This window comes from Grammomys surdaster, unplaced genomic scaffold (assembly GCF_004785775.1).
Source record: "Grammomys surdaster isolate TR1022 unplaced genomic scaffold, NIH_TR_1.0 183, whole genome shotgun sequence".
Classification (NCBI taxonomy): domain Eukaryota; kingdom Metazoa; phylum Chordata; class Mammalia; order Rodentia; family Muridae; genus Grammomys; species Grammomys surdaster.
Genome location: NW_021604628.1, coordinates 3,061,537 through 3,068,482, shown reverse-complemented (window position 1 = coordinate 3,068,482; position 6,946 = coordinate 3,061,537).

The following is a 6,946-nucleotide window of genomic DNA, read 5'->3' as shown; positions in this document are numbered from 1 at the left end:
GAAGAGGAAGAGCTTGCTGAAGCTCAGAGTCCAGCGAAGGGGAGGCTGGGGAAGGAGGGTCAGGGAAAGAGAGGATCTTGGATGGCTTAGATTAATCCAACAACGAGTCTGCACCGTGAAAAGTGGGCTGACACAGTCAAAGCGAGAGATCTTTTCTCCCTGGCTTAGCCAAGCTTTTGTACATTCGGGTCTATGGGCCCGAGTTAGGGGCTGCCTGCCCAATGCCCTGTACGAGATCACCTGTGCACACCAAGGGCACTCTGGACATTGGGAAGCCTAGCATCTGCCCTCTGCCCACACCAGAAGGAACAGCAAGCTCTGGCTGGAGCCCATCCACTGGGCCTCTGACCTTCCCGGAGACCCACCTCTGTGTGTTGGAGGCCCATTGTTCTCTGTCTTCAAAGCAAGCAGCCCAGCCAGGCTGCCGTGACTGTCACATAAAGATGAGAGCTTTTGCTGGGTCTGTGCCCCCTGGGCTGCTGCTAAATGGTGGCATGACCACTAACCTGGAGGGTAGGGGGGGACGGAGGTACCTTATCCTGCCTCTCCCCCCACACCAGGACTGCGAGCCCGTCTTCCTGGATTCTCTGCAGCCCAGGACGTGCAGAAGTAGCAATTTCGTCTCAGGTATCTCGGGTGTTACCCTTGCTTACGTTGGGTTTTGATTTTGGTAAAACGTATACGAAACACACAATCGGTCATTCCTAAGGGTACCATTCGGGAGGTCGAGCACATTGACGTCATTGGGCAGCTGTCAACCCATATGTCCGCAGATGCTCTCTGCATTATAAAATCGAAACTCCAGCAACGTTGGGCAGTAGCTCGCTTCTCCTCACATTTGCTTTGAAAGCAGGTGGATTTTGGTTGGGGCTTACCTGCTAACCAGCAAGCCCAAAGATGGAAGCACACAACAGCATCTGTCATAGTTAGGGTTTCTATGGCTGTGATAAAACACCATGACCAAAAAGGGGGATGGGTTTATGTTTACAACGCTCAGGTCGCACTCCGTCACTGAAGCAAAGACCTTGAAGGGATGCTGCTTACTGGCTTGCTCCTCATGGCCTGCTCAGCCTGCTTTCTTATAGAACCCAGGACCAACTGCCCAGGGATGGCTCCACCCACAATGGGCTGGGCCCTCCCCCATCAATCATTACTCAAGACTCCACCCACAGAACTGCCTACAGGCTGATCTTATGGAGGCCTTTTTCTTTTTCCCCAGATATGCTTAAGTTGGTGTCATGTTGACAAAATCCAACCAGCACAGTGTTAAAGCCAGAAGCCGGGCACACGAGAACCTTTGCTATTTATTGCAAATAAATTGAGTAGGTGGCCTAGGCCAGCCCATAGAGATAGCTTTGGGTTTCCAGAATGCTTCTGGTACTCCCTCCTAGGACCTAGATGGGCACCACAGGAGACTTTATAATTCTCCACAGAAACAAAAAACTGAGCTTATAGGACCAGAAGAAATCAACTAACTAAATAAATAAAAAATAAATAAATAAATACATAAATAAATACATAAATAAATAAATAAATAAATAAATAAATAAAGTGCACTGGGGCCAACACAGCAGAGGCCATTCCTCAAGGTGACACTTTCTACAGTAGGTGCTGAATAAGAACCCAGGCTTGGGGAGATTGCCTACAGTCAGGGCCTGCGAAGGCACAGATATTGTTTTGCTCACTCTAGCTTGTTGCTGGCGGCTGGGGGTTCCTAGGGAAGAGTTTCTGACCGCCACCTCAGAGGCTTCCAAGACACAGCCCTCCTTTCAGGGGAGGAATTAACACCTTCCAGCAGCTGCCTACCCCTACTAACAGAGACCCAACAATGGCCTGGAATTACAGGTCTTGATCTGTGGGGGCAGCCTTGTTCCTCAGCTCCCATCCCTCATCTGCCTAGCCAAATCAGCATGCTGCTTTGGAGGCTGAAGCATATTCTTCTGTACCTGAGGGGCAGTCGGAGTGACGCTCCAAGGGATAGCTAACCTCTAAAGCGTGAAGAGCTCACAGGGCCAGAGCAGGGTGCTCAGCCCCACCCACTCCTTAGACAGGCAAGTGAAGGGTCAGAAGGACTTCATAGGACACCTTTCTCATTCACCCTCACCCCACACCAACATGGCCGCTCAGTGGACTGCATAGCAACCTGCTTGAGTCCCAGCCCCCATGAACTTGGTAGAGAAGGACGCTTTGTGTCAGTTTCCATGCACAGGGGCTGGGCTGAGCTGATCGGGACAGGCCCTTCCTTGAGGGCTGGCTGCCCACACCACACCAGGTGTGCTCATACCTGGGTGGGAACATACCCACCCAGGCACAAGAATCTGTGAGCAAGGGAGGTACCCCTTTGTTTTTTGGCTTGGTTCCTTCTGAACTGGCACGAGTGGAACCTAGTAACAGGAGTCTGCCCCTGGGGTGGGGCGAGGCCCAGGGAGTGTTCACCTGTCAGGGTCGAATTGGAAACTGAGGAAAGCACTTGCCAATGCTCAAGCATGGCCCACAAGGGATAACCAGGCCTCCAGTGCAGCTAGTAGGCAGTGCCAGCTACCTTTTCCACAAGTTCTTTGTCTTGCCTCTCTGGTAGTTTTGGGTCCAGGGACAAGATGCTGGGAACCTGGTTTTCCAGTCTGGCAGAGAGCAAGAACCAGGAAGACAAGACTTGTCCCTTCCCATTGGTTGGGAAAACCAGTGTGTAGCAGGGCAAGCTTGCGCTCTGCCCTGAGGCTCAGGCCACTTTCAAGATCCTTTTCCTCATCTCTAGCCTGTGTTCCTGTGACTTGGGAACAATGAGGCACTCAGTTCTCTAGGGAGGTTTTGCCAGGAATCCTGTGTTCAGGAAACACGGATCCATGCCAGAAGTAAAGCAGGGAGCAGCCTGGACTGCTCTACTGGGCTGCCTGTGACCTTGCTGAACATGAGCAGGCATCCCCAAGAGCTGATTGGTCAGCTAAGTCCTGTGCCTCCCTTACCCCAGGGAGCCGCTGCCTGGAGCTGCTTTCCTCAGCCCTCAGGACTGTGAGCAGGTTTCCTGGAACTAGCCCAGGGAGAGCCATCCATCCAGGGCCTGAGGCTAGGCAGAGGCTGTGGGTGGAGGGCCCTGTTGGTCCCCAGGAGAGATACTGAGCCTTCCGGAAAATCCCAGTCACCAAGGTTGAGTGAAACCCTGACCTCAAAAGGAAAGATTGGATTCAGGCTCTGGCAGGATAGAGGAAGGGTTCTAACGTGGGCCTGCCAGTCAGAATCAACCACACAGATCAATCCACTCACAGGGAAAGCACGCATGTGGGGCCAGCTAGGGTATGCAGACGGATAGATTCTGATCTCTCTCCAGGCTTTGTTCCCAGTCTGTGAGGTGAGACAATCTCTGAGTCTCTGTGTCTCTGGATCTTTTCCTATATAGAGGGGATATAGGAGGCTGGGTCCCTGCCCAAGAGGGTGCCCCATCTGGTTCCTAGTATCCACATGGACTGTCAGGCAGGAGAGCCTCTAAGTAGATAGCCAAGAGCTTTTGCTGCTGGTTCCTCTGTCCCCTGGTGGATACTGTTCTGTGGTCAATGTCGTAGAGGCTGGGCAGGTGAGGCCTGGCCGAGGGACATCTGTCAGCTACAGGTTCTGAGACTGAGGCAGAAAAACAACTGGACCAGGAGGAAGGGCCAGGGAGAAATATCCACGCAGGACATGGATCACCTACGAAAGAGAAGTGGCCTGAGGGAATCCCCAGAAACAGGGGCCACCCAGCCCAGACCTGTGGAGACCCACAAAGCTGGCCCTAAAGTGCCTGTACTTCAAGGACAACGTCCATATGAGCAGCTGTGACAGGTGTCCGGGTTCTCTAGCTGCCCCTCATCCTTAAATAGTTCCAGGCACCCATGTGGACATAAGGGACAGAGCGAGGCAGGCAAAGTCCAAATCGGATGGAGGCAGCAGCTGAACAAGTTGTTCAGTAGTACACTACTGCCAGGGAGAGTTAAGGCAGGAACGGGGACAAGCTAGGGATGGCACTGCGAAGGCCCCAAGACCCTGAAAAGCCAGGGGCCTGGGAGACTGTGCCAAACCAGCAGGGTAGGAGGGTTCAGGCTCCCCTGTGGTGTTTGGAGCTCACTGCTATCCCCATTGCTTAATTGTCAGGTGGTCAGCAGCAGGCAGGGTCAGTGACCTCCCATGCTAGCCCGGTGTGGCCTGATCCCCCTCACCAAGGCATGTGATTGGCAAATGCCTGATGACGGCCTTAGTCCGTGACCAATAGTAGGCAGCGGTGGTCTCTCTAATTCTCCAACTAGGAAACCGTTCCAGGAACAGAGACGCCGCCCCTCTGTAGTTCTGGGAATGGGAAGGGATTGGGCAGGGCTATCTCCTTGCTGTCCAGGGTCTCAGAGATCTGGAAGTTATAAATGGGCCAGAGCGGCTGCTACCACAGCATCCAGAGCAACAAATCCAAAAGCCCCGTGGCCCCACCTGCCCTCCTGGGAGCTGGAGGCTGCCTGGGCCTTGCCCTTTTAAGGACATCTCTGGCCAACCCCTCCATTGCTATGGTTCCAGCTACAATGAGATCCTGGTGGGAAGCAAGGCTCTCTCCCCTCGTGGAAGGAAGCTCTTCCTGGCTGCATTGCACTCTCTGATACTCCACATGGACACTGTTCGATTTGGGAGTGGGAGACCAACAGCTCAGGGGACGCTGCCCCAGATCTGCACAGGTGGCAGACACTGTGTGGGCCATATAGGGTAGCTCTGACCAGAGCTCTGAGCTCTGGAGAGGGTAGCTGTCTGTCTGGAACCCTAAGTTGGGGTCCAACACATGCCCCGTGACTGTCTGTACACTTCTTGCCAGATACAAGACACCCTGATGGCTGGAAACCCATGAGTCCTTAGCCTTGCAGGAGGCCCTGAGTCGGAAGAAAGGTTTGGGGAGGCCTGGTAAGAGGCTATATAGCAAAGGGTGCCTTGCCAGACAGAACACCAGTGCCTCACGACGCTGCCCCAGGTTAGCGTTGACAGAGTTACAGCAAGAATGGAGTCGGTGGGAAGAGATAAAGCTTAGGGGGCTCTGGAAGAACATTACCCATCCATCCCCAACCCCCACACCCCAACACCAGCCAAATTCCACTGGCTGCCAGACCCTACAAGAGCTAGGATAAGGAGGGCTGGTGGATATGGGCGTTCCATGTCTCTGGCCCATCTCTGAGTTGTCTAACACACAGAGGAGTCACACTGCGTGCTGCCGGAAGAGCTAGCTATGGACCGGAGCCTGGGGCTGTCTTGGTGTCTGCTTTAGCTGGGCCAGAGGTGGGCTGCCCTTTAGAACCCTCTCCTTGTATCCCACAGCCAAGGAGACATGGCAGAGCCTGCAAACTGCCCAAGACAAAGAGCTCAGAGGGCAGGGGTGGCTCCTCCAGTGTGCCTACCATTAAGCCAGGGCAGGGAATGGTGGCACCTGTCAGTGCAAATGCAGCGGCCAAGTTTGTCTGACCCAAGGTCTGGGGCACCAAGTGCTGCTGGGCACCTTTTGTTTTATTGTTTGGGAATGTAAGGATCTCATGTTTAGGGGGACCAAGAGGCCCCCACACCTCATCCCCCGTGCTGTGTTGGTTATATCTTCCCGGTAAACTTGAGGCCTAGGACATCCGCGAGGCACACATTGGATATGTCTGTGAGCATGCTTCTTGACAGGATTAGCTGAGAGAAGAGGCTCTGCCCTGGATGTGAGCTGTACCATCCCATGGGGTGGGGTGTTAGAGAAGTGAAGGGAAAGAAGAAAGCGAGCTGAGAGCCATTTCCTTCCATCAGTCTTCCCGACCATGGCCTTATCCTGCCCCGTCACCAGGCCTTCCCCTCCACAGTGGCTACAACTGTGACTCTGAGCCAAGAGGCCCTTCCTCCCTTGTTGCTTGTCAGGGATCCTGGTGGTAGCAACAAACGGAAGGGTGGCCTCTCTCCCCTCTCTTCTTTTGCTAGGGAGGCCCGACAGTGACAGACTGGGTGCTCTCAACCACGGGAAGTTGTCACAGTCTGGAGCTGTCTGAAACTGTGGCAGGCTGGCGATCTCAGTTTGTGGGAGACTGCTATTGGCAGCCTTTGGCAGCCTTTGGCTTGCAAAAGCCCTGCACCGACTTCTGCCTCTGTTTTCACACGATCTCCATGTGTGGCTGTCTCCAGACGTCTCCTTTCTATGAAGACACCACGTGTATCAGACTGGGGCCTGGTTTCCTCAATATGGCTCTATCTGTGCTAATTGCATCTACAATAGCTTCATCTCCAAACGGGGTCGCTCTCACATATGCTGGAATTAGGTCTATGACAGAAAATGATAGGGGCCACAAGTCAGTCCATACCACCCGCTAAGAGGAAGAACCACACAGAGATGCCTGGTCTTTCACTGTGACCTCCACTCTGGATCCTGCTCTGAGTCACAGGGCAAGAAAGTGGTCCAGCTGAAAGGGTGAAAGCCAGCTGCAATGCCCAGATGATGTCACTGGCTGCAGAGAAAGTCTGACACAAATGTACAGAAAACCCCTTCCTTGGCTCGGTAAGCTGTGTTAGTTAGGCTAGTGCAAGATTAACATAGGAAAACTAGTACATCTGCTCACTAGCAGCAAATAGGTCAAGGTGAATGCAAGGCCACTCACTGCCTTCCACGTGCAGCTTCTAGGGATGAATCTACACAGAAACCATGCAGATCGACTGAAAGACACAAAGCATGACTGAGGGAAAGCAAAGAATGAAATGGAGATGCAGGCCGATGACACGGCTCAGCAGGGAAAGGCTCTGGCTGCCAAGCCTGCTGGTCTGAGCTCAATTCCTAAGTCCAACAAGGTGGGAAGAGAGAACTGAGTCCTGCAGGTTGTCCTCTGACCTCCACATATGTACCATGACACACTTGGCCACTCCAGATAGATGATAGATGGATGGATAGATAGATAGATAGATAGATAGATAGATAGATAGATAGATAGAT